The 24,504-nt window shown below is 44.4% G+C and overlaps 1 protein-coding gene across 1 annotated transcript in view; it reads left to right on the top strand.

Annotated features, from left to right (window-relative positions):
* LOC138754376 (inactive phospholipid phosphatase 7-like) overlaps positions 1 to 24,504 on the top strand; it is a 76,119-nt gene that overhangs the window by 14,801 nt on the left and 36,814 nt on the right. The window lies entirely within an intron of this gene.

Here is a 24,504-nt window from a genome sequence, read left to right as displayed (position 1 = left end):
CGACTCCCCCTTCAAAACAAGTGACGCATCACTCTAATCAGTGTCTATGCTCCAACCCTCCAGGCGGAACCAGCAGAAAAGGACAAGTTCTACACTGACCTGCGCAACCTCATCCAACGCACCCCTACAGCCGACAAGGTTGTCATCCTTGGCGACTTCAACGCTCGTGTCGGCAAAGACTCAGAAACCTGGCCAGGAATCCTGGGCAAGCATGGCGTCGGAAAGTGCAACGACAATGGGCGCCTCCTGTTGGAGCTCTGCGCAGAACAGCGGCTTGTCATTACAAACACCCTTTTTCAGCAGAGGGACAGCCTGAAGACTGCCTGGATGCATCCCCGATCCAAACACTGGCACCTCCTGGACTATGTCCTGGTGCGAGAAAGAGACAAATGAGATGTGCTCCACACCAGGGTCATGCCCAGCGCGGAATGCCACACTGACCACCGGCTGGTTCGCTGCAAGCTCAACCTTCACTTCAAGCCAAAGCCCAGGAACAGTAAAGCCCCCAGAAAGAGGTTCAATGTTGGAAACCTGCAGTCAGACGAAGTGAGAGGAAACTTCCAGACAAACCTCAAAGCAAAACTTGAGGATGCAATCCGCCTCACGGACTCGTCCCCTGAAACCCTCTGGGATCAGCTGAAGACTACCATACTGCAATCCACTGAAGAGGTAATGGGCTTCTCCTCCAGGAAAAACAAGGACTGGTTCAACGAAAACAGCCAGGAAATCCAGGAGTTGCTGGCAAAGAAGCGAGCTGCCCACCAGGCTCACCTTACAAAACCGTCCTGGCCAGAGAAGAAACAAGCCTTCCGTCGCGCATGCAGCCATCTTCAGTGCAAACTCCGGGAGATCCAAAATGAGTGGTGGACTAGCCTCGCCAAGCGAACCCAGCTCAGCGCGGACATTGGCAACTTCGTTGGTTTTTACGAGGCTCTAAAGGCTGTGTATAGCCCCTCACCCCAAGTCCAAAGCCCACTGCGCAGCTCAGACGGCAAAGTCCTCCTCAGTGACAAGATCTCCATCCTCAACCGATGGTCAGAACACTTCCAATCACTTTTCAGTGCCAACCGCTCAGTCCAAGATTCTCCCCTGCTCCAGTTCCCTCAACAGCCCCTAAGGCTAGAGCAGGATGAGGTCCTCACCCGGGAAGAGACATATAAGGCAATTGAACAACTGAAAAGTGGCAAAGCAGCAGGTATGGATGGAATCCCCCCAGAGGTCTGGAAGGCTGGCGGCAAAACTCTGCATGTCAAACTGTATGAGTTTTTCAAGCCTTGTTGGGACCAAGGAAAACTGCCTCAGGACCTTCGTGATGCCATCATCATCACCCTGTACAAAAACAAAGGCGAGAAATCAGACTGCTCAAACTACAGGGGAATCACGCTGCTCTCCATTGCAGGCAAAATCTTTGCTAAGATTCTCCTAAATAGAATAATACCTAGTGTCGCTGAGAATGTTCTCCCAGAATCTCAGTGCGGCTTTCGCGCAAACAGAGGAACTACTGACATGATCTTTGCCCTCAGACAGCTCCAAGAAAAGTGCAGAGAACAAAACAAAGGACTCTACATCACCTTTGTTGACCTCACCAAAGCCTTCGACACCGTGAGCAGGAAAGGGCTTTGGCAAATACTAGAGTGCATCAGATGCCCCCCAAAGTTCCTCAACATGGTTATCCAACTGCACGAGAACCAACAAGGTCGGGTCAGATACAGCAATGAGCTCTCTGAACCCTTCTCCATTAACAATGGCGTGAAGAAAGGCTGCATTCTCGCACCAACCCTCTTTTCAATCTTCTTCAGCACGATGCTGAACAATGAAGACGCTGTTTACATCCGGTAACGCACGGATGGCAGTCTCTTCAATCTGAGGTGGCTGCAAGCTCACACCAAGACACAAGAGCAACTTGTCTGTGAACTACTCTTTGCAGACGATGCCGCTTTAGTTGCCCATTCAGAGCCAGCTCTTCAGCGCTTGACGTCCTGTTTTGCGGAAACTGCCAAAATGTTTGGCCTGGAAGTCAGCCTGAAGAAAACTGAGGTCCTCCATCAGCCAGCTCCCCACCATGACTACCAGCCCCCCCACATCTCCATCGGGCACACAAAACTCAAAACGGTCAACCAGTTTACCTATCTCGGCTGCACCATTACATCAGATGCAAGGATCGACAACGAGATAGACAACAGACTCGCCAAGGCAAATAGCGCCTTTGGAAGACTACACAAAAGAGTCTGGAAAAACAACCAACTGAAAAATCTCACAAAGATAAGCGTATACAGAGCCGTTGTCATACCCACACTCCTGTTCGGCTCCGAATCATGGGTCCTCTACTGGCATCACCTACGGCTCCTAGAACGCTTCCACCAGCGTTGTCTCCGCTCCATCCTCAACATTCATTGGAGCGACTTCATCCCTAACGTCGAAGTACTCGAGATGGCAGAGGCCGACAGCATCGAATCCACGCTGCTGAAGATCCAACTGCGCTGGGTGGGTCACGTCTCCAGAATGGAGGATCATCGCCTTCCCAAGATCATGTTATATGGCAAGCTCTCCACTGGCCACCGTGACAGAGGTGCACCAAAGAAGAGGTACAAGGACTGCCTAAAGAAATCTCTTGGTGCCTGCCACATTGACCACCGCCAGTGGGCTGATATCGCCTCAAACCGTGCATCTTGGCACCTCACAGTTCGGCGGGCAGCAGCCTCCTTTGAAGAAGACCGCAGAGCCCACCTCACTGACAAAAGGCAAAGGAGGAAAAACCCAACACCCAACCCCAACCAACCAATTTTCCCCTGCAACCGCTGCAACCGTGTCTGCCTGTCCCGCATCGGACTTGTCAGCCACAAACGAGCCTGCAGCTGACGTGGACATTTTACCCCCTCCATAAATCTTCGTCCGCGAAGCCAAGACAAAGAAGAAAGAATCATGACCAGGGTTTGAATCCCGCTCTGTCTCTAAGGAGTTTGTATGTTCTCCCCGTGTCTGCATGGGTTTTCCCTGGGGACTCCTGTTTCCTCCCACTGATTGAAATGTAGTAGGGATGTAGGTTAATGGGGTGTAAATTGGGCAACACAGACTCGTGGGGCAAAATGGCCTGTTACTGTTTATTAAATCTCAAAAATCTGGTCCGACCCAATCCCAAACAGTCCAGATTTTCAGACATCATTGTATGTTGACTAAAGAAAGTATCAACTCAAATAAAATTAACATGTTACCAAGCCTTATCTGTTGTCTGCAGAAGAGAGTTCCAAACCTTCTCAAGTTTGTGTGTAGATTTCATTTAGTCAATCTAAATTTTGCCAGAAATATCTTTTCTCTATCCTAATATATCTGTTCTCCTTGATATCATGAAGATTTTAATTAAATTACCGCTCACCACTAAATTCCAAGCAACACATTACCTAGCTTGTGCAAATTAAATTTTGCTATCCATGAATCATTACAGTATATTACACCTTGCTCCTTCCTCAGGTGGAGTGCCCAGAAGTGCTTAAAGTTTTTGAGGCATACTATAACTACAACTTTGTTTAACGCACCCCACCCTTATCACAACCCTATCCCAACTTGTATTCAAGGGATGTTTCAGGAGGGCCAAATCAGCTGTTATTCTCAGGCATTGTTAAAATGCGAAGAATTCTACACTGAACTACTATAGATGCCAGTGTACACATTGTGGAGTCTAATGCAAGACTGACACCTCCAGGCTTGCATGCTGGGCTTATATATGTCACTGCTTCTGTCACATGGGGAAGGAAATGACATAATCAGTGATGTTATCAGCTCTGATTTTAAAAAAATCTGTTGGATGCAGGTCAATTTCCTGCATTTTCTACAGCACGCCTGCCATTTTGGGAACCGGTTTGCTGCTGGTAAGTGGGTCACCACACTATATCAATAGGAATGTTTGTTTAGTTGTTTCCTGCAATACTGATGTTTAACCATTTTAGCAGGGAAATAATTGTTCTACAACCAGAAACAGTCCATTTGCCTCCATGCCCATCACTTTTTTAAAATAAACAACACAAATCAAAGTTCCTTTTGTAAGGCACTCAGAGCTGATAGAAGGATCACTAGTGTTCCACCGCTGATTAATCAGTCAGGTGGCTTCACCAACAGAATCAGGAGATGAAGACCTCTGAATGAGTCTTGGTTTCCAGCCAAAATTCTCCATGAAATTTACATATTTCCAACTCTGATTGACAGGGATACCTGTTCAACATACAGATTATCTTACAAGTGTTCTGATTGGCATGCCAACATTAAGGGATGTTAATGAATTGTTAAAGCTCAGAAAAAATGGCCCCATTGATCATCTAGCTCAGTGGTTCTCAACTTTTTTTCTTTCCACTCACATTCCACTTTAAGTATTCCCTATGCCATAGGTGCTCTGATTAATAAGGGATTGCTTAATGTGGTCTGTGGATGGGAAGAAAAAGTTTGAAACCCACTGTTTTAATCGTACCTAATTGACTTGTTATGTGCATGGTTTCATCACTCCAAAGGAAATGGGCCAATGACAATTTTTCTCAAGCAAAATATTTCAGTAACAGTTGGGTCTAGAGCCATAATTCTCAACCTTCCCTTCTCACTCACATACCACCTTAAGCAATCCCTTACTAATCACAGAGCACCTATGGCATAGGGATTACTTAAAGTGGTATGTGAGTGGAAAGAAAAAGGTTGAGAACCACTGGTCTAAATCATGCCTGCTCTCTCAAAGGCATAATTGACACATCCTGCATTTCTCCCATCTCCCTGAGAATGTGTCTTTAAAAGCAATTTATCCTGTGGTCATTCTAGATCTCAATAGTTCACTATATAAAAATAAGTCTTCATTTGTCTGTTCTGGATCTATGCCCAATGAACAAATCTTGTTCCTGCACCTCCATTAAAACTGCATCATTTAGTTCAATGGTTCTCAAGCTTTTTCTTTCCACTCACATTCCACTTTATGTCTTCCCTATGCCCTAGGTGCTCTGTGATTAGTAAGAGATTGCTTCAGGTGGTATGTGGGTGGAAAGAAAAAGCTTGAGAACCATTGAACTAAATGATGCAGTTTTAATGGAGGTGCAGGAACATTGGTGCAGATGGTACAAGTACCCAAATGACTCATTATGTGCACGGTTTCAGAACTCCAAAGGAAATGGGCCAATGACAACTTTTCTCAAGCAAAATGTTTCAGTAACAATTGGGTTTAGAGCAGTGATTCTCAACTTTCCCTTCCCACTCACATACAAGTAAGTACATAGTAACCAATACCTTACTAATCACAGAGCACTTGTAGTTTAGGGATTACTTAAAGTGCTATGTGAGCGGAAAGAAAAAGATTGAGTGCCACTGATTAGTTGATATCGCCTTTTTTAATACTTCCTCCCAAAATACCAATTCCTATGACAAACGTTATGGATATGTCCTTGTCTTCCTCAATAACATTTTTAAGTTTTGTGTCATCTAAAAACATTTTAATCTATTCATTATATTATAAAAGGTCATTATTATATATCAGAGTACTGGTCTAATGATAAACTTTAGGAAACAACTATGCACACATTTCCCCATAAAATTAATAACCTATATTCCTTGCTTTCTGGTCTTTTGCCAGTTTTCTTATCTACACAGTTGTATTTCCTTCAATTTTGCTATCACATTTATTACTTTGTCAGTATTTGAAGGTCATCCTCAATGCACATCATCTGTTCTCCTTTCATTAATCCTCCTTGTTTCCTCATCAAGGAACTCAATTACATCAGTCAAGGATCATTTGTTTAATGAATGATGACTTTATTAACTTGTATTCTTCCAATTAATTTGATCCTGAATTCTTGCCGATCAAAGTCTCAAACCCTCCACTATCAGGTTCACTGGCCTCTGTTGGTTCATTCTCTCGTGTGTGTGTGTGTGTGTGTGTGTGTGTGTGTGTGTGTGTGTGTGTGTGTGTGTGTGTGTGTGTGTGTGTGTGTGTGTGTGTGTGTGTGTGTGTGTGTGTTTCACATGCCAATTCATTTATCATTCAATTGTATCAGTACATGACAAAATAGTGTCCATAGTGTAAAACAGAGCAGACACACACATAGACATAGCATATATATATTTATATATTTTTTTAAAATTTTTTAAAAAATTGTTAATAAATAGTGAAGTCTCAGAGAATTGTCTTATCAGTTCATCAGACATTCAGCATTCTCACTGCCCATGGGAAGAAGCTGTTCCTCAGCCTGGTGGTTCTGGCTCTGCTATTTCTGCATTTCTTTCCTGATGGGAGTAGCTAGAAGATGCTGCACACAAGGTGGTAAGAGTCCTCATTGATTTTACAAGCCCTCTTTGAACAATGTTCCCAGTAAATCACATTAATGTGAGGAAAGGAGACTCCTGTGATTCTCCATGCTGCTTTTATAGCCTTGTCCTTTTCTGATCCACTTCTCTACAGCAACTGTAACTCACTGTGATGCAGCCAGCCAGAATGCTGACTGGTAGCCTTTGCCTGCCTCAGTCTTCTCAGGAAGTGCAGTCATTGTTGCACCTTCCTAATACTTGAGGAAACATTGTAAATCCAGGATTGGTCACTTCTTAAGTGGACTCCCAGGAACTTGGTGCTCTCTACTCTCTCCACTGCCAAGCTATCAATGTGTAGAGAAGAGTGGTTGTCCCTAGTCCTCCTGAAGTCCACAATTATCTCCATTGTCTTATTCATGTTGAGACTCAGTTGTTATTCTCGCTCCATTTCATAAGATTTCCACCTCTTCTCTGTAGTGAGACCCATCATTGTTGCTGATGAGTCCAACAACTGTCGTGTTATCTGTAAACTTAGTGGCACTGTTGGAGCTGGATATGGCGATGCAGTCATGGGTCAGTAGTGTGAACAGGAACAGGCTTATCACACAATCCTGAGGGGTGCCAGTGCTCAGCGTGACAGCGCTTGATGTTCTGCTGGCAACCTGGACACAACCTGTTCTTTTCCATTTGGAAGTCCAGAATCCAGTTACAAAGAGGGGTATTGAGTCCGAGTTAGGACAGCTCCACCAGCCTTTGTGGTATGATTGCATTAAACACTGAGCTGAAGTCAATGATCTGCAGCCTGGCGTAAGAGGTGTCATTTTCCAGGTGAGTTTGGATGAAGTGGAGGGACAAGTCCCCAGCATCATTGGTGAAATAGTTCCATCTGTAGTCAATTGAAATAGGTCCATTGCCTGCCTCATTTCATAATGGTGGTGGTCCATGCCAAGAGGCAGTTGTCATTGAGGCCTGTTACTGTTGGCTTCTTTGCTACTGGGGTTAAGGTGGCTGTCTTGAAGCCTGCAGGATAATGAACTGCTGCATTGATGTGCTGAGCTATCTATAAGGACCTCTGCCACTTGGTTTGCACAGTCCTTGAGTGTTTTGTTTGGTCCTGCTGTCTTGTGAGTTCATTTTGGGTAGGATTTTCCTCAGCTTGTCTGTGTTATGCAGGGAGCCGATTCATTAGGGAGAGGTGTAGCTTTCTTCTCATCCAACAGTGCGTAGAAGGTGTGTGACTGATTGTGTGATTGTATGAGTGTGAGTGCATGTGTGTGCCTGTACGTACGTGTGTGTGTAACATCAACAATTTTTCACCCCTCTCACACCTTGCAATGGGTAAAGAAGATGGTATCCAGAGGCTCAAAACTTTTGTTTCTAGCAACAACCTTAGACACATTGGATCTGGGTGACAATTTTTTGTGGAGTACTGTCAACGTTTCAAACACAACAATCTACGGTATAACTCGGATTATCTGAAATGGTCGGTCAGCGCCCATGTCGGATAAATGTGTTTTTTTTGGATAACTGGTCATTTTTTAAAAACAGCCCAGTAGAAACAGTAAATCACTTGTAACAGTGTTTAAACAACAACAAACGACGAGGGAAGACTTTTTAAGCATGAAATAATGTTTAATTCACATCAAAAAACAACAGAACAAAATAATGTAAAAAAAATCACCAAACACTTGAGATTCTATTCACAATCGCAGTGCTATCCACAGACCTCTTTGCCATTGCAAAACCCTCTGAGAGGAATCAAAATGGCGTCTCAGACACGCACATGAGCAGGCTGGGCTTAAATGTTTCTCAAACTGAGAAGTGAGTTCGGAGCCCCGAAAAAATTTGGATAAATGAGTACTTTTGATTGTTCCAGTAATCCTCATTCATCCAATATCTTTGGGAGATTTCTTCAAAAACTTTGGATAAATGAGGATTTCGGAGAACCAATTTTGGATAATCAGAACTATATTTTATTTTTATCCAATGTAATTTCTCCACTAGCGCCTATGTTAGCAAGTATTAGGAGGATATCCTGGTTTTCATTTTCTAATGAATTGCAGAGTCACGGAAACATGCCCATAGGCCCAACTTGTCCATGCTGAACTAAGTGTTCTCCTGCTTTAGTCCCACTTGCCTGCATTTGGCCAATAATCTCCAAGTTCCTCCCATGCATGGAATTATCCATGTTTCTTGAAAGAAACTAATGAACCTGCCTCTACCATTTTCTCTGGTATCTCATTCCACGTGCTCATCACCCTCTGAGTAAAGAACAGCCCCATCTAAATGCTATCACTCACCTTATAACTTTGTGCTCTCATATCCTAGGAATTCTCCTATCCTAGGAAACAGATAGTCACTATTCACCTTATCACTGTGTCCTATTATAAACTTCAATAAGATCCCTTCCCAACCTCCTTCTTGCTAAGGAAAACAGGCCAAGATTTTCCAGACTCTCACAATAACTCCACTTCTCTAATCCTTACCGCAACTTTGTAAACCTCTTCTCTATCCTTTCCAACTTTATAATATCTTTCTTAAATTGTACACATCTGTCTATAGATGACACTTTCCAGGTTCTAGTATTTCCTAATTTCAAACTGTGTCATCTTCAAGTAAATGTGGGGATGATATTCTGAATTACTATTTTATTAATCCACTAAATCAAACTTTGTAGATGCAGCTTTATGTAGCTTTAATTCATTGATAAAACAGATAAACATTTTGCATGACTTCACATTAAGATTTTCATAATGATGAATAAGCAAATCATATATTGTATTTAAAGATATAATGATATTCAACTTTAAAGAGAGATACAAGAAGAAATAAGACGAATTCAAAGAAAATTATCTCGAGCTCACATCTTCCTAGTTTGTCGAAGAATGCGATGCAAGCTCTTAGTCTGTGCGGATATTATGACATATTACATCATAGTCACTATGGTAATACTACAAATAGTCTTAAAGATACAAGCACAAAACTAACTAAGAATCAAAAACACAAGGTTTTAACCATTACATTCCGTCCCCAAATTATTATAATAGACATTAATGATTAATGTATAATAATTACTTTTACAAATGCACAAGTAAATATGGTAAGTATAAGATTAGAAAGCAAAACCTTCTGCTTCTTGTAAATGACAGATTTTAGTAATAAGTTGATTTAAGTGCCAAATGAAACCTTTCTTGTCCGGAACTGTATTTTCCCCAGCAACCAAGAATTTCTTGGTGCAGAATCGTCCATGATAATTACAAAGTCTCCACATACAAAATTGCATTTAGCTTTAGACCATTATGAATCTCTTGTAATAATGAAAGATTTCTTTTATCCATCTTTTCCAAAATAAATCTGCAATAAATTATACTTGTTTCCATCTTCATCTTACATAAATATCTCCTTTCTGAAATTGACCCAGAGGCATTAAAGGTTTAGATTTAAGAAGTAAGAGATGATTTGGTGTAATATCATTTGAATTGTCAGAAATTTTAGTTTGCACAATACTGTATGAAGATTGTCATCATTGAGTATTTCACTATTTAAAAGGGAATTAAGAATTTTCTTGATCGATCTAATCATTCTTTCTCACACACCTCCATGATGTGATCCTGTGGGTGGGTTAAATATTCAACTAATTTCATTCTGAAGTAATAAGTCGTGAATTTGATGTTGATTCCAATTTTGAATTGCTTTTCATAACTCTAGTTGAGCTCCTGTAAAGTTAGATCCATTATCAGAACGTAATTCCTTTACTTGACCACATCTGGCAATAAAATGTTGAAGAACATTGATAAAAGAGTCTGTATTAAGTGATGACACTACTTCAATATGAATTGCTCTTGTAGTCAAACAGGTAGAAATAGCTCTGTATTGTTTTTCAACATTTCTTCCTTTGCTTTGCTTGCAAAGGACCAAAATAATCAACTCCCAAGTATATAAATGGGGGTTCATCAGGTGAAACTGTCTGTGGCAAATCTGCCATTTGTTGTTGTCCAGGTTTAGTATGTGAAACCACTTCAATCTCATTAATTCTGTTAGTCACAAAGGTATGAAACCTCATGGTTTTGTTATTAATGTATTTAAGCACATAAACTATCAGTCCAAAGCATAGAGTCAGCTAACTCTATCTGCAATTCTCTTAACACAGTGTCCATTTTGCTCGCCATAGTAGCAGCAGTCAATTCCATATGAGGTATGGTGGCTGGCTTTAATGGAGCCACTCTGGCTTTTTCCATTACAAATCCATAATATACTCACTCTGGTTATTCTGCAGTATCAAATAACTGACTGTACCAAAACCACCTTCGCTTGCATCAGCAAAATGGTGTAAGGGGGGAGGTCATATGATGGCGCAGGGAACGCGGCTCTCCCTTGCGACTCCTGGGGATTTTAATTAAAAAAATACTAATTAAATTTTTACTATTAAAGTTAATTTAAAGTCTTTTTAAACTACTAATGTCGCCAAAAAGAGAAAAAACACCAAAAACTACACCGAAAGAAAAATGTGAACCAAAGAGATAAAAAGAACCTGGGCCTACCTCATCAATTAAGCAGGCAATCGGAGTTCTTCTTCGATCTGCTGGAGTCAACCCTGGAGAGGGACCATCTCATGGAGCTATCCCTGCGACTCCCTGCAAAGATGGTGCTGTTCCGTAAACTACTTCTGCACTGTGCACTGTGCACAAGGAGTTGTGAATGCACACTATGGATGAAAAAGTTAAAGGGAAAAAAAATCTTCATCCCTCTTAAAGGGCCAAGTCCAGTGCTCCAGGTCAGCAAGAAGAAGACTTATCTGGTATGGAAGATGATTCTTGTGACTCTAAAAGTGATGAAGAAGATACAACTACAGAAGAAGAAGAAGAAGAGAATTTAAAGGTAAGGCAATGGCAACATGCAGGCTATGCAGACATTTTAAGATGATTAAATTGTACTACCAATCAACCATAATCAGACAGAGGATCATAATTAATAGGTTTAGTCACCTTAATTTTAGACCATGGACAGGGTTATATGGGCTGATAAATTAGTCACCCACCCTAAGGATCTGGAGACCTTGACTAATGTCGACCAGTGGGTGCACTGCTCAACGCATTCATGAGGTGCAACGATGTGCGGAGCGAAGAAGATAAGAGGGAAGTGCTCTTCGCTCAGGTTGGCCACTGAGACTATACTACTTACTCTGAAGTGGTGGAGTTCCTGCAGAAGTAGTACCGTGCCCCAGCAAACATCATATATGCACAATTCCTCCCAGGCAGCCAAAAACAAACACTGGGTGAGTTGATTGACGAGTATATGAGGACACTGTGGCAGCTGGGGCGAGCCTGCAACTACTGAGAAGTCTCTGCAGGTGCCAACCCTGAAGGCCTAATACAGGAATGCATGCCTGTCCAGATTCAGCTCTAACTATATCAGACAGAGACTCCTGGAAAAGGACGATTGGAGCCTGCAGAAAGTAGTGGATATGGCTAAATCACTGGAGACAGTGCAACGAAGCGCCAAAACATTCTTTTTGGGCACTGTGGGTGAAGTGGGCGATGCCATCTTAAGATGCGAGGTCCCATGCCACTCCCACTGCCATTTTGGACCGTCCCATTGCCAGCTTCACCTCAGGCATCATGTCTGGTGGGCGGGGACAGATCAAGGAACCATGGGGACAACAAGCCAGGGTGGCACCACTCCCGGCGGAAAGGGACAGTACCACGTGCGTGACATGCAGACAGCCATCTTGGAGAGCATCTGTGGCACCACTTCCAGTGGCAAGGGACAGCACTGCATACACAACATGGGGGTAGCCAACTTGGCAAGAGCCCCCGTACCAACACAGTAGCAACTCAAACAACGACCAGACGCTCACCTCCATCATCCTTGACCAAGATAGCCTGCACCAACTGGCCAAAGCCATGATGAGCGTTGAGGTAAATGGCCACCCTACGAACTGTTTATTTGACACAGGAAGCACTGAGAGCTTTATCCACCTGGGTATGGTACAGCAATACTCCCTCGTTATTTACCCCGATGCAATGTAAGATCTCCAAATCCCACTTGGCCTCCAAATCCCACTTGGCCGAGATCAGTGGCTGCTGCATTGTGACCCTGACAATGCGGGGCATGGAGTACAGGAGCTTTAAACTGCTGATCATGCCCCACCCCTGCGCGCCAGTCATACTGGGACTAGATTTCCAGTGCCAACTACAGAGCATCTGCATACAGTTCAATGACTCCCACTCGCCCCTCACAGTCTGCAACACCAACCAGCCAATCCCCCCGAACACAACCTGTGGCTTTTCATAGAACCCAGCACCAGCCCTTGGAGAGAGTGGAGAGAAACCATGCATGGTCATTGACTACAGTCAGACCATAACCTGGTTTACCCTCCTGAATGTCTATCCACTTCCCTGCAACACTGACGTGGTTCACAAGATCACCCAGTTCCGGGTTTTATTGACCATCAACCTTGTCAGCTTACCACCAGCTACCAATCCGACCCGTGGACAGCCCTTACACTGCCTTCGAGGTGGACGGCCGCCTCGACCACTCCCTCCACATCCATTTCGGAGTCACCAATGAGCCCTTTGTCTTCCAGAAGGAGATGGACTGAATAGTCGATGATTATAGACTCGAGGCTACATTCCTCTACCTGGACAATGTGACCATCTGCGGCTATGACCAGGAGGACCATGATGCCAACCTCCACAAGTTTATCCAGGTAGCCAAAAGCCTCAATCTGACCCATAATCAAAAGAAGTGCGTCTTTAGCTCTTCACAGCTGGCCATCCTGGGCTGTTTGGTGGAGAGTGGTGTCATTGGGCCAGACCCCCTATTTGAACTCCCATTACCCCAGATCCTCAAGGCCCTGAAAATGTGCTTGGGCTCATTTTCCTATTATGCCCTGTGGGTCCCCAATTACGAGGACAAAGTCCTTCCCCAGGTGAAATTGGCCACTTTCCCCCTGTTGGCAGAGGCCCAAACAGTGTTTCCATGTATCAAGGGCCACACCGCCAAAGTGGCAATGCATGCAGTATATGAATCCATCCCCTTCCAGAGGGAGAGTGATGTGTCCAACTTTGCCCTGGCCACCATGCTCAACCAGGCAGGTAGGCCCATGGCATTTTCTTCCAGAACCCTCCAGGGCCCCAAGCTCCAGCACTTAGCCATCGAGAAGGAGGCCCAAGCTATAGTGGAGGCACTACCTAGCCGGAAAACTGATCATCCTGCTGACTGACCAACGCTCAGTCACTTTTATGTTCAACAACAAACCCCTCAGCCACCAGAAGCACTGCCTGTTGCACAAGACACCGCCTGGGAACCAGCAGCTGTGCCACAGCAGACCCTGTGACGGTCGCAGTGAGAGATGAGTCCACTGGACAGGCTGAATCTGTAAGGGATTTTGAAGTATGGCGAAGCTGCAATGAACACTAAACCACACGACCCAAAAGGAGGGGTGAATGTGGTGCTACCACTATGTATATAGATGTATGTGTGTACTATAAGGGCTGTGACCCCTCCCTCCCAGATATCCCCATAAAGCCTGTTATGCCCAAAACTCTCCCTCAGTACCTGCTTTGAAGCCAGGCCGGCAACATGCAAACTCTGCTGACACTTTAAGGTGATTAAAGCCTATTAATCATGACTCTCTGCCTGATTGTGGTTGATTGGTGGTACAGGGAGTAAGTGAGATTGAGTGGAAATCATCAACAATTATTGTGTTGTTGAAAGAATCAAGTATCACAAGTGAACCACAGTGGAAATTCTTACCAGAAAATACACAGTACAATACACAGTATTGTGTATTGTTTCCACACCACTTTTTTTCAACAAGATCAAGTCCTTTTTTTTAAAATTAATATTTGAAATTAGTTAAAAGATGGTCTGGGGTGGACATGCCAGACCCTGAACAATTGATGATGGAGGAACAGATGTAAGGATTGTTGTATAAATAGCACTCTTGAGGCCTTTGCCAGAATTGTTTCCGAGCTTTGGAAATACCACAATATTCAAATGCGCACACAGCACAGGATATGATGAATAATACAACTGCATGCAAACTATGTTCTAAGTGGGAAGGAAAAGAATATATTTATCATTTTCTGTGGTTTTTGGCACATCAGGCATCTGTTAACGCCACTGCCATTTTTCCTTTAAACCCACAACCTATAAGATGTTTCTGAGTTAGCTATGAGAAAGCAGTGACATCACTGGAATGAATTGCTCTATTTTTCCCATTTTCAGCTGGATATGTTTTTAATGTAATAAAATGAACACTGTACAGGAACTTACATACTTGACCATACAGTCTTGCAGAGTTAAGGGCCACATGCTCACAGAACTCATCATCTTGGTAGTGTTATAAAGTTACAACAGGTGGATAAAGGTAAAAGGTCTCTATTTTACACCCTGAAGTCTTAAAGTGGAAGTATTTATGAATGATAATTTGATCACTATTAACACACAAATCTGTCTTGGAAGCAAGAAGGAGAAGAAGAAGCAAGAAGGAGAAGAAGCAAGAAGGAGAAGAAGAAGCAAGAAGGAGAAGCAAGAAGACTCACTTTGCTCAGACATTTATAGAAATGTGTCCTGCTGACCCCTTCCCCTCTCTCTTTGTGCTGCCATTTTCCTCTTCCCCTCTCATTTTCCCATTTCCATTCCCTCTATTCTCAGTCTCTCATCAAATAAACAGAAAGGGCTTCCTCGAGGTGCTCGTCCTCCTGCCCATTAAATGGCAAAACAAAGAATGGTTTTGGGAGGCTGTTGTTCCCACTCAGAATCCCATGACATAAGCATAGTGTCTGACCTTGACTTTTGTCAAAGTAATTAGACTCTTTTGCTTTTTGCAGTAGCATTGTTCACGGTTTGTTTCTGCAACTTTAAAATTTAAAGTAACTGGTTTCAGTTGCTCAATCATAAACTTTAAACACCCACAGCCCTGTCAATCACATAGTTACCCAAGATCAAAGTGGGCATTTCACTATGGCTCCACTGTTAGAATCTGATATTCTTTCTCTAATTAACTATTAATCTCCCCAACCCCAGTCACTCAAAGCTAAATGATCCTTAAAAGATATTTAAATATTTGATCAATGATATTGAGAACACATGGGCATACACAACAAACTATGTTTATTAAATATGAAGCCTATCGTTGGGCCCTGACAAAAATTCTTAACTCTTTTGAGGAATTCTCTTTAATTTATAGTGTTTATGAGAAGGACTTGAGCAATTTGACCGATCTTGTAGAAATTAGTTCATATCTCCTGCTCCACCTCAATGCTGATTTCTAAAGCCCTACTTTTGAGCAACCAGCCAATCACCAATTGATGTAATCATTTCGAGACAATTGCTGGACTACATGACCAATCACAGAGCTTCTGAGCCAATTAGATTCCATCAATTAACTTTATAACCTATCAGGGACAACCATTGAGAGCAATTATCAAGCCAAACATCAAGCACCATCTCCAGAAGCCAATGAGAAGATTGCGAATCATAAAGAAACACATTTAATATTTAAACCACATTTTGCCAAGATTGGAGTATTATATATTACACAGAGATAAACAAATCATAATATTTTTATTAATTTTAGCAAAAACCATTTACACAAGATATATTCATGATAACAGAAATCTAATCATATATATATATGTCACATTTCAATTGAAAATTAGAAGCATAATCATAATTATTACATTGTGGCGGCGCCCTCTCTCATGGCAAACCGGCCCCATATGTAATGCCACATGACAGGGCAGCCATGGGAAGCTGGCGCTGTCAGGGTTTCTCCCTGCCTCAAGTCTCCTGCCCAGTGCGCGTCTGGGGCAGCGATTATGATGTCACAATTCACGAGGTGACTGAGCTCCTGCTGCCCTTAAAAGGGCCCGCGCTGAATTTGAATAAAAACAGTCATTAACAACTTTCAATGTGGTGGCTGAGTCTTTCTTGGCTGCGTCTAGCACTACAATGATAACCCCGTTAAGCCCAGATGCCTCTCTGGTCTCAAGAACATGGATCCGGCAGAGATCAACACCGTTGCCATCAAACTGCCCCCCTTTTGGACCCATTTGGATGCAATGCGACCTCACTGAAACGTGGTTCGGGCAGGTGGAGGTGCAGTTTCAACTGAGGAACATTTCAGCAGGCGCCATGATGTTTTACCATGTTGTGAGCATGCTGGAAAAAGAAATGGCAGCCAGGATGCACGATCTAATACACAACCTACCAGCCGAGGGTAAATATTCTGCCCTCAAGAACCTGCTCCTTGGCACTTTCGGGCTTTCCCCTCAGCAACGTTCCTCCAGGCTCCTGCACCTCGACGGGCTTGGGGACCACACACCATCGGCCCCAATGGACGAGATGCTGGCACTGGAGGAGGATCACAAACCTTGTTTCCTATTCCGTCAGATCTTCCTCGAGCAGATGCCCGGGGACATCCATCTACTCCTGGTGGATGAGGATTTCAAGGCAAGTCGCAGCCCAAACAGCCATCCTCTGGCACACCAAGAGGGAGAATGAAGCAGGCCTCAGTCAGGTTGCGCGACCAAGAGCCAGCCGGCCAAAACACTCCCCCAAACACATGTCGGAGGAGCACCATTCCACCTGGTGCTTTTACCATCAGTGCTGGGGAGCGCAACCTCGTAAGTGCAGACAACCATGTGGCTACCATGTGAAATGATCCAGCCAGCCACTGTTGATGGCTGCGACGGTTGACCACATGGACGGCCTCCTTCATGTTACCAACAAGTCCACTGGCCGACATTTCCTGGTGGACATAGGAGCAGAGCTGAGCGTTCTGCACCCCACCAACCCTGTGGGCAGCCAATGGTTCTGCCATCGACCTTTGGTACCCACAGGGTGCAGATCCAGATCGGGAAAGAGAAATTCTGCTGTAAGTTCGTGTTAGCCCCAATGGGGCTACTATGTTGTAAGGGGCCGACTTCCTGAGGGCACACGGACTGTTGGTCGACATGAAGGGCAACCTTGCACCTTCCATTCGGTGTGCCGGGGCACCACGAACACCTGGAGGCCTGAGATCTCTGCCATCTTCACTTTCAGCAATGAGTATTTGAACATACTCCATGAGTTCCCCGCCATCCTTCAACCATGATTCAGTGCCACCTTACCCCAGCACGGGGTATATCACCATATCTCCACGCAGGACCCCCCGCTGCCTGCCAAGCACAGACTACTTCCACCCGAGAAGCTGAAGCTGGCAAAGGAGGAGTTTTCTTGCCTGCAGGAGTTGGGGATCGTCTGTCACTCGGACAGCGCCTGGGCATCCCCTCTCCACATGGTCCCCAAATCTTCCGGGGGCTGCAGACCCTGCAGCAATTACTGGCATTTGAACAATGCGACCACACTGGACAGGTACCCGGTTCCACACATTCAAGGCTCCTTGGCCAATCTCCACAGCGTACGTCTTCTCCAAGGTCGATCTGGTGCGGGGGTATCATCAGATCCCGGTCCACCCCGAGGACATCAGCAAGACGGCGATGATCACCCCCTTTGGCCTTTTTGAATTCCTGTGTATGCCTTTCAGCCTCAAGATTGCGGCACAGAATTTTCAGCGCCTCATGGATGCAGTGGGTAGGGACTTGGTCTTTGTGCTTATCTACCTGGACATTATCCTATCGCTAGCTGTCACAGTGAAGAGCACAAGGCCCACCTCTGTACCCTGTTTGCCCGACTGGTGGAGTTTGGCCTCACATTAAACGTGGCCAAGTGCCAGTTCGGCAAGCAGACGCTGCAGTTCTTGGGGAACACCATCTCGGCAGCGGGTGCTCCCCTGGTGCCAGAGAAGGTTGCAGCCGTCCAGCGGTTCCCCAAGCCAACCACCCTCAAGGGCCTGCAGGAGTTCGTGGGGATGGTGAATTTTTATCATCGGTTCATCCCCGGCGCCATCCACACCATGTGACCGCTGTTCGCGTTGATCGCCACTAAGGAGAAAGTCCTGACCTGGTTGGAGGAGGCAGAGACCGCTTTTTCCACAACAAAGGAGGCCCTCACCAATGCAACTCTATTGGTGCACCCATGCCCGGAGGCACACACGGCGCTCTCAGTGGACTCCTCAGCCACGGCAGTAGGGGGTGTACTTGAGCAGTGGCTCAACGGACTGTGGCACCCGCTGGCCTTCTTTAGCAAACAGCTGCACCCACCTGGCGCTGTATCTGGCCACCTGGCACTTTCGATGCTTTTTGGAGGGCAGGCCCTTCACGGTGTTCACGGACCACAAGCCCCCTCACACAGGCACTTGCGATAGCCAAAGATCCATGGTCAGCTCGCCAGCAACACCACCTCTCCTACGTGTCGGTGTTCACCACCGACATCCGGCACAGGGCAGGCAAAGACAACATCATGGCGGATGCGCTCTCTTGTCCGGCGATCAATGCTCTCACCCCCGGCCTTGACTACACACAGTTGGCACAGGCCTAGAAGCTGGACACAGAGATGCAGGCTCTCCGGACTGCTATCTCTGGCCTCGAGCTCCAGGACATTCAGTTGCCCAACAGCTCGGACATGTTGCTCTGCGATGTCTCCACCGGCTCGCCGCACCCGGTAGTCCCACTGCAGTGGAGGTCGAGGGTTTTCAGCTTGATCCACGACCTAGCCCACCCCTCGGTGAAGACTTTGGGGCGAATAGTGGCAGAGCTGTTTGTGTGGCACAGGCTCAAAAAGAAGGTGGGCGAGATGGCGAGGAACTGCACCAGGGTCCAGGCCTCCAAGATCCATTGGCATACACAGGCCCCAATCCAGCAATTCGACCCGGTGGTGAGGAGATTTCAGCACATCCACATTGACTTCATAGGCCCCTTGCCAGTGTCCAGAGAAGCGCACTACCTTCTCACAATAGTCGATCGGACCACGAGATGGCCGAAGGCCGTTCCCATCAAAGGGGCTTCTGCAGAGACATGCACCTAGTCAGTCATTGAATCGCTAGATTTGGAGTCCTGGCGCACATCACCATTGACAGGGGCGCCCAGTTCACCTCAGCTCAGCTGGCGAACCTACCTGGGGGTTAAACTCCACCACACCACAGCCTACCACCCGCAAGCAAATGGTTTGGTGGAGAGGTTTCATTGTCATATGAAATCCGCCCTCATAGCTTGCCTCACCAGCCCAGGCTGGGCAGACGAACTGCCCTGGGTCCTCCTTGGCATCAGAACAGCACTCAAGGAGGACCTACAGGCGTCTTCTGCGGAACTAGTCTACAGCATGCCGCTCTCGCTGCCCGGTGAGCTCTTTGGCCCGGAGCCCAACGTCACGTTCGAGCATGTGATCCTTTTGGCAGATCTCTGTAAGAAACTATCCTCGCTAGCCCTCCTGCCTCCCTCGCATCATGGCATCGGCCGACATATTGTCCCAAAGTACTGGACTCGGCAGAATTCATATTTGTTTGTGCAGCCCACATACGGCACCTTTACAACGCCCATATGAAGATCCATACAAGGTCCTCCAGCAGTCCGGCAGGACTATCACTTTGGACATGGGGGTAAAGATGAACTTTTCACCGTGGACCGTTTGAAGGCAGCGCACTTAGACCTATCACGGCTGGTGCAGACGGCCATGCCTAAATGTTGGGGCCGCCCACCCAAGCAGCGGGATGTGTAGCCGGTTCTGGGAGGGGGTTGTGTGGCGGCACACTCTCTCATGGCGAACCGACCCCGTATGTAATGCCACGTGGTGGGGCAGCCATGGGAAGATGGCGCTGTCAGGGTTTCTCCCTGCCTCAAGTCTCCTGCCCACTGCGCGCCTGGGGCAGCGATTATGACGTCACAATGTACGAGGTGACTGAGCTCATGCTGCCCTTAAAAGGGCCCGTGCTGAATTTGAATAAAAACAGTCATTAACGACTTTCAATGTAGTGGCTGAGTCTTTCTTGGCTGTGTCCAGCATGACAACATTAACTTATTTCATTCAGGACATCAAATTCTAAAATTATAATAATTAAACAATTAAATCATAACTTGTATTATGTCCAAAATCAATATTGAATACAAAAATTATATAAATAATACACTTAAAATTCCCTTACATAAGTTATGATCATGTTGTTCTGAGATATGATCCGTAATCTGTAGTTAATCCCACCTCCTTTACTTAATAATGAAAAGGAAAAAAAAAGATCCCTACTAATCTACCCCCTCTCTTTAAACAAGGGTTATCTGTATATATTGTAAATATAAATTGAATAACGGCCTTCAGACACCAAACAGGGTATCCCCGGGGCATCCACACCATTTAAATCTTCAGATTATGATAATAATCCATGAATGGTCCCCACATCTTATTAAATTCAGATTTTGCATCTTTAATGTTATGTTGAATTTTTTCCAAACTTAAATAAGACATGATATCGTGTAACCATTGAATGTGAGTGGGTGAAACATTATCTTTCCACTTCATCAAAATTGCTCATCTAGCTATTAATGAAGCAAAAGCTAGGGTTCTCTTCTGGGTTGAGGTCAGAGATATATCCTCTTCTAGAGAAAAACAAATAAATCAATCAAAGTAAAAAGCCCTAATTCCACTGGCTGAGATGAGCTAATCTTTTACAGTTAAAGTTGTGGCTGAACATTTGTCTGAAACCTGAAGTGAAATTCAGGGAGATGGGTTTTGTGAAATGAAAGGAGCCAATGTTATAGATAGAGGACCAGACTCGGGCAGAACTGGCAGTCAGTACATGCTTAAAACTGCTTAGCACAGTGAAAGGAAACAAAAGGCTTGCATTTCTACTTGTTTTGAATATTTTATTTTTGATTTTACAGACTCTTGCATTTCAAACAAAACAGGAGAACATTTATCCCCTTTTACAGAGTATGTTATACCATGTCTTTTTTATTCTCCTCACCCCCCCCCCCCACCCCAAAACGATAAATCAACAAACACATACTAGTTACAAAAGAAAATAAAAGAACAGAATAACAATGGTTACAAACGGGTCACAGAAAAATCCAAAAATAACCAAAGCCAAGAAGAAACCCAAGCAACCTAAAGTAGACCGAAAACACAGAGACAATACAAAAACACTTGGGACTCAGTGTCATTTCTTGATTCCTGACATTCCAGGATGCATTTCTATTTTTCACAATTTCAGGACATCTTAATGTGCTCTAAAACAAATTAACAGCTATGTTGATGTAAGAGGCTCATACAAAATTGTCACTGTTAAATAAATCCTGCCAGAACACATCACTGCTCTTCAAAAGACTTTCACCTGAAAGCAAAGGGTGGGGATTTATCTTAAGTCTCATCTGAAAAAGTATCACCATGATTTTTGATCCTCAGACGAATGGAAATGAAAGGCCCATGCCACAGCCTTCTAACTCAAAGGCAATAAATCTGCAAACTGAGTCCAGATGACAGTGAGCAATGAGTAAGCACTGAGCAGGAGTTGGGATCTAGGATCCAAGTAAGCATTAGAAAGTGAAGTGTTAAATCCCATTATTTACTTGCGAGGCTACACAATCAATTGGTGTTAAATGCAAACGTGCAAATTAGTGTTGAAGCATTAAATTTGTTCTCAGAATATGTGAATGTCTGGCAATACTGCATTCATTACACACTTATAATCTCTTCTTGACGAGCTGACAGTGGGCCCTAAAGTGTGGTCTGACTTAGGGGACAAACTGGAGATGATGGTGTTTCCATATGACTGCTGGCCTTCTCCTTCCCCTTCCAGTTGTGATAGGTTTAGTTTTACAGTTGTTCTTAACCTTTTTTTCACTCACATACGACTTTAAATCATCCCTTACTAACCACAGAGCGCCATAGACGCTCAAAGTGGTGTGCGAGTGGGGAAAAAAGGTTGAGAACCACTGGTTTAGGATGAGCAGGCAAAAGCAAAATGTCAGCAAGGATTATGGATTAAAGACTTAATCTAATGTTTATTCCTTAAGGAAGTGTAAATGTGTGTGTGTGTGCTGAGTATGCACTCATCTTTCAGTAGGAATAGACCTGGTGCAGTTGTAATGGGAACACTTAGTCTCAGTTATCCTCACCTTGGGTTGTTTTTCACGTCTTATCTTTTCCATCTTCTCAGTTTTACACCAGTCACTGTGCAACTTAGCTTAAGTAACAGGAAGTTGGTTACAATAGAGCAAGAATATGATGTGACCGCAGTACTTTGCATCTATCCAACCTGACTAGCAGTAGATAAACCTCAGAAGTGCAGCAAGGAATGGACCAGACCAGACGATACTACTGACATAGTCTCTTTTCTTGCAATCAGCCCTCTTGCAGTGAAGGCCAACATACTTTTTGACTTCCTAATTGTTGATCTTTTCTCTTCCAGACAGAGTTTGATGGGATCTTGATTAACTAGGGCATTAAAAGTTATGGGGAGGAAGCCAGGCAGTGGGGCTGAGTGGGAAAATGGATCAACTCATTCTTATATGGTGGGGTAGACTCGATGGGCTGAAGAGCCTACTTCTGGTCTTATGTTCTTATGGTCTTAAAGCACACAGAAACAATTTGCGAATTTAACCAGTAACCTCAGTAAATAATATGTGAACTTATATTTAAATGCTGGCATGTTTTTGAATGCAATGTTTATTCAGATATCAGACCACAGTTTTGAACCCTATCTGTTGTAGACATAGATGAAAGACAAGAATAATCTGGAATGTTCCATTTCTCAAAATGTCCTTTGAGTAGTGTTGTGGGCTCCTTTTAGGGTGTCTGCACGTTGAGTTTATTATCATCTCTCGAGTCTGCTCTGTTCCAGCAACATAAGTAGTGCAATGATCTAAACTGCAGATCTGTAGTAATGTTGGTTGATCGTGTCTATGTTTCATGATTCTTTGGCCGGTTGTTATTTTTAGGTTCCTTTCCAGGAAAAGTTTCCATCTCAAAGGTGCAGTTAAAACTTCTGCTCTTTGTTCTCTCTGGTAGGTGTGAAATCATTGTCAATGGTTACATTCAACACCAGCTTTTGTTCTTAACTTATTCATTCTTAGGATGACTGGCCCGGCTTGCTTCAGGTCCTTCAAAACTGCATTTTAAATTCCTTATTTCTGTATTTAAACTCATCCATTCTTCTGCACTCCTTTCAGTCCTTTTACCTTCCACCCTCCTACCTCAGAATTTGCAAACCCTCTCACAACCCAGCATTATGCCTCATCCCCTTTTCCCACTAGCTTTCAATGTCCAGCCCCTGATCCATTGTTTTCTCTAGCCATCAGGGTTGGCGCCAAGGAGGGGGGAATCACCCTCCCAAACGAGGTGCTGTGCCTCCCTAAACGGTCACGGCCATCGCTCACTGTCAGACCCACTCTCTCCTGCATCACTAGCATCTAGCATGACACGCTAGCGACTCTCCACCCACCTCCAGCTGCATCATTAGCGTCAGTAGTGCCTAGTGATGCTTGACACAATAAAAGCAGTGCCCTCATCTTCTACATTGGAGGGGCGGATGGTGTCAACATTCATTGACAGGAAGGTCCCAGCAAGCATCCAATAGCACCCCTGCTAACACGCTAATGCCCCCTCTAACATTTGTTCTGGTGCCAACCCTGCTAGGCCTGCTGCTGTTTCCTTCTCTTTCTTCCAAATGCTCCAACCTTATCTCCCTCTCCACCAAAGATCTCTTTTGGCTCTGTAAATACTTATGTCTTATTACATCTCATGTCATCTTTTTCCCCAGCTTAAAGTGCTGCAGTAGTCAAATATTAACTGGTTTCATTTGTGCTCATTACTGAAGATTGTGATATTTGGAAACAGTTGCTTTCGTCTGTACTGACCACAAATTGTAGAAGTAGAATGATACATTGGCTAAAATTATGAAATTAAAAGGATAATTTACCTACTTCCGTTGAAAGCAGGAACTAAATTGTGATTATGGTGAGGACGATAAGATGATTGAAGGAGTTGGTGTTTAGGGGAAAAAAAATATTTTTATTTTTTAATTTTTAATTTTTCACACTATGAACCATATTGACCAAAATACACACAAACATTTCCCTCTTGAATATACACAGTGTCATATTCTCCCCTTTTTCCTCCCACCCCCTCCCTACCCACTAAACATTCAACATATACAATACAATAAACCCATTAAACAATGTCCATATCACCATATCACCATATACAGCACAGAACAGGTCAGTTTGGTCCTATTAGTCCATGCCAGAACAAATCCCCACCCTCCTAGTCCCATTGACCAGCACCCCTCCAATCCTCTCCCCTCCATGTAACTATCCAGTCTTTCCTTAAATGTAACCAATGATCCCGCCTCAACCA

Source organism: Narcine bancroftii, chromosome 1 (assembly GCF_036971445.1).
Source record: "Narcine bancroftii isolate sNarBan1 chromosome 1, sNarBan1.hap1, whole genome shotgun sequence".
NCBI lineage: Eukaryota > Metazoa > Chordata > Chondrichthyes > Torpediniformes > Narcinidae > Narcine > Narcine bancroftii.
This window is presented reverse-complemented; position numbering and strand designations above follow the sequence as displayed.